At 45.0% G+C, this 4,513-nt stretch overlaps 1 long non-coding RNA gene across 1 annotated transcript; it reads left to right on the top strand.

Annotated features, from left to right (window-relative positions):
• Nucleotides 1-836: 836 nt before the first annotated feature.
• Nucleotides 837-3,018, top strand: LOC120962567 (uncharacterized). The gene is made up of 3 exons (XR_005753305.2): nt 837-895; nt 1,369-1,513; nt 1,618-3,018. It is a non-coding gene; the product is annotated as an uncharacterized lncRNA (long non-coding RNA).
• Nucleotides 3,019-4,513: the final 1,495 nt, after the last annotated feature.

Raw genomic sequence — 4,513 nt, 5'->3', positions numbered from 1 at the left:
TACTAGTGAACTAGTAATGGCGCACCACTCCATGATGCGCCATTAGTAATTTTGTTACAAATTTTGTTTCAATTTTTTTGAAAAACTACTAATGACGCACCGTGGGAACTAGTAATGGCGCACCACTCCCACGGTGCGCCATTAGTAACTTGGCCACCACTTCAACCGAATGCAACCCCCCCTCCCCCCGTACACGTTCTCTCCCCTCCCCTTCCTCCTGACACAGCCACCCGCCTCTCCTCCGGCTCTCACCCAACGCCGCCGCCGATCTCCTCTTCCGCGTCACCTCTCCGGCGGCCCCCTCTCCCCATCCACGCTGTGCCGGCGACCTTCCTATCCTCTCCTCTGTCTGCCCGGTCGGGCCGAGACCCTAGCCCGATGCCACGGCGACCATGGCAGCAGGAGGAGCCCGGTCATGGCGGCCTCCTCTCCTTGCAGCGCCGCCACACCTCACCTTCTCTTCTCTTCTCTCCTCTTCTCTCCCAGTAGAGGAGAGGAGGGGAGGGAAGGGAAGGCCTTCTCCGGCGAGCTTCCAGGGAGGTGAGGAGCGCCCAGATCCAGATCCACGGCGCATCGTCCCGTCGTCGACCTGAGCCGCGACCATCCATGCAGGGCCGGCAGAAGCCAGGACGGAGATGCCAGAAACCCTAGCCTAGCCTAGCCATGGAGGTACGACGCCTCAACCTCCGGCGACGGACGACGGCTGCAGGCCATCTCCAGCGACGGATCTCCGACCCCGACCATGGTGCGTGCGCCTGCAGGCCATCTTCTTCATCTCCCCTCCCCTCCCCTCATTGGTTCATTTTATGTGCAGGGAAGGCTGCTCCGGACGAGCTGCTACAGGTGCACGACGCATGGCTGCTCCCTCCTCCTCTGCCTACTACAGGTGGACATGGTGAGCACATCTTATCTAGCTTGCCAATTTGATTGATTGCAATTCTTCTTTCTGGTGGTATTGATTGCCATTGTGCAGTTCAGTTTAGTTTCAATCTGAATGCACCTCTCGGTCTCTTCCGCCTCTCTTGTACTTTTGCATCTCCATGCCAGATTCGGGCTTAATTAATTCCATTGCCTGCTGTTTATGGATGGATTGTTAGGTTAGATTGCTCACTTTATCCATCTCATCATGTCTCATGAATGAATAAATGAATGAATGAATGAATAAGCACTTTAATTGATGCTTGCTGGTTGGATGGATGGATGTCGTACATGCCATGATTTTGGGTTAATTTGTCTGTCAAATTGATCCATTGGCCCGCTTGGTTCACGTTATCTGATGCCACAAGTGGCGTCATTTTTATTCTATATGGACTTCCATTATAATGTACGTACATGCCACTGAACATTCAGTCTTTACTTGTGTGTAAGACCGGACTTTCTTCCGTTGTCAACGCAACTCGACGCAAGACCAGTGCCTTGGTCGCGTGCTCCGGTGTGGTGCAGCCGAGCTGGGCCAACGACCATGCCGTGTACGAGGGCAAACTCCCCTCCGACAAGACGGCTCCTAGCTCGGGTAAGCAGCAGCACCCCCATGGTCGTTTTAGTTTTCAGAGAGCCCTTTTTTGTGTGTCAGCTGATGATGCCTTCATTCTCTTGTCCATTGAGGATCCTCAACAGGCAAGAACAAGTTCCACCGCCGGTCTGAAACTCGTCCCAACTGGGCAAGGGATTCTCTCACTACCTTCTAATTAAGTGAGTAGTCAACATCTTCAGGGCCCTTTACTCTGCTTTCTTTCTACTTCAAGCAAGGAGATGATTTATATGCATCTAAACAAGTAGTTGTCGCTGCACTGCTATAACAATCAATGTACATGCATAGCTCTAAGCTCTAGCCTAGTGCTCTACACTGCCTCTGTTTGTCAACATGCTGAATATATGAACCCAGAAAATTTTAGAACTTCTCTATAAAAATTGGTTGCTAGCTCTGTATCTCAGCCCCTTCTCATTTGTTTGTTTGATTTGGATGGAGTAGGAGTCATCCATGGACGACATCGACGATGAGGTCTTGGTCTTGTATGATGCGTGTGTGGACAGTGTTGGTCTATTCATACGCTAGGGTGTGGCCTGATGAGGTCTTGGTCTTGTATGATGCGTGTGTGGACAGTGTTGGTCACTTACTAGCTATGGTTCTTTTGCTGCTGGATAGTTTTATTTCAATTTGTACCCCATCTAAGCCGCTCACTGTTTTCGTTACCTAATTGCTATTGGATGCAGAAAAATGTGTAAGCTTTATATGCCAAAAGGTTATGCATTTACTCATGAAGCATTTCTTGCAAATGGAAGATTTTGGTGTCCATGATTAGTGACGATCCTCAAGTAGGATGAATCTTTAGTTTTGATGGGTCTCAGATTTACTTTTGTTAAGTTGTGCTTAATCTGAGCATGTTCCACGTAATGCAATGGACTGTTCCAAGGGATGGGCGCTGCTGCAAGGCCCATCTTTATCTTTGCTCTTGTGCATGATGGATGGTCAAGGACTAGTTAAGTAGCTCATTTTGCGACCAAATGAATGGTCTTCCAGTTTGGTATCTCTAAATGATGATTACATATTAGCGTGTTCTTCAGTTTGGGATATACATTTATGTGTAATAGTGAATTATGTCTTGGAAGGCATGTTACTTATTTCCTGTTGGTTCATTGGACATCGCATGACAATCTCTAAGAAGGTTGTCCATTTACTGATCAATCATTTCTTGCATGATTTTGTTGTTGATGATTAGTGTTGAACCTCATATGTCCTCGGCAATTCATTTCCATTATAATCTTACTCATACAATATTCAAACCATGTAATTCTGGAAATATATGCTCATATCTAATTCTGCATAAAAAATGACAATATTGACATGTTATAAATAGTTTGTTTGTATTTCTGTTTATTTTGTTACATTTTGCAGGGATAAAGTGAAGAAAAAGAAGAAAAGATTACTAGAAGATTAGTTTTAGGATTTTCTTTTATTTCCTTGCAATTTTCCTTTTATTGGATACTTGTAAAGACATTGTAATATTCTTACTATAATAAAAAATATGATTCTATTTCATTTTTGGTTTTTAAATTATTTTCCTTATAGGTTGTTTTCTGTAAATTTGGATTTTTTTTGTTTTCCAAATACATTACTAGTGGCGCATCATCAACTAGTGCGCCATTAGTAAGCCACACATGGGTAAATATGGCCCCCTGGGAGGCATACTAATGGCACATTGTGGGATATACTAATGGCGCATTGCGTGATGCGCCATTAGTATACCAGATACTAATGGCGCACCAGTGGTGCGCCATTAGTATTTAATACTAGTGGCGTGGTACTAGTGGCACACCAGTAGTGCGCCATTAGTAGGCAAAACTGGTGCGCCACTAGTAGGCCTTTTCCTAGTAGTGGGCGGAGGCAGGGGACAGGCCGGTGGTCGCTCGCGTTTTGAGGAAGATCGTAACACTGACTGGCTGGAGGTAGATGAAGGCGATCTGCCTGTTCTTTGTACATCGGACGGTGCAGAAAAAATGGACTGACCTATTTGTTTTCATTCGACTGTTATTTTCATAAGACCACACCTTGTGGTGTGCTGGAGGAGCCATCTGCATTTCTCCCAGCCATCCCTGTGCTCATATTTCAAAATCCTTGAATCTAGTAATTTTGTGTGCCATGCATGTTGTAGAGCTATCATATGTCTCCCGTCATTTATTTCTCACCTACCTGCTATCTGCTACCTTTACACTATACTACTTGTGCACACACTTCACCCATACTCACACTATTGTTTTTTTATGCATGGGTATTTCAGACTCTGACGCAGTGTTGATGAATACAAAAAAGAAAAGACAGAAGTCGCTCCAGTGTAATTCGAAGATAAGCACTGAGCGTCTCAGCGCTCTAAAGGGTGTAGTGCCAGCAGATGGAGACAGTAAACGTAGCTGTGCAGTTGATGATCTCAATTGCCAAACACAACCATCCCAGGTGCTTGCTTTAACTTTGCGCTGTCAAATGTGGTTGCATGTTGCATATGGTGTCTAGCTTGTATTGCTTCCAGTTTGGTTAAATTGCACCAGCTTACTTTACACATTATACCTTTGATAATGACATGCCTTTCTGTTTTTGATACATACTACATATGTCTATTAACCATGTTCGTACATCAAACTAATTCTCTTTTGTATCCCTCATCAATCACTTATGACGAGACAGTCACCCGAGTGGGTTACTGTGAGATGCACCACTCGTTTAAAGAGTGCAGTGTCATCCTCCCCAGATGATTCTCAAGAAATAGCAAGGCTAAATGAAGATAGTCAACGTAGCTCTCTAGTTGATGACCGCAATTCCCCCCACACCACCATCGCAGGTGCTTGCTCTTACTTGGCAGTGTGATATTGGTTGCATGTTGCATATGGTGTCTACCTTGTAATGCTTCTAATTAGGGTAAATTGCATCTGCTTAGTTAACACATGATACCTGTGAATATGACACGTGTTCCTGTTTTTGGTACATGTTACGTCTTTGTATTAACCATGTTCTTAATCA

This window comes from Aegilops tauschii, chromosome 4 (assembly GCF_002575655.3).
Source record: "Aegilops tauschii subsp. strangulata cultivar AL8/78 chromosome 4, Aet v6.0, whole genome shotgun sequence".
Classification (NCBI taxonomy): Eukaryota; Viridiplantae; Streptophyta; class Magnoliopsida; order Poales; family Poaceae; genus Aegilops; species Aegilops tauschii.
The sequence above is the reverse complement of the archived record's forward strand: the minus strand, read 5'-3'. Positions and strand labels throughout refer to the sequence as shown.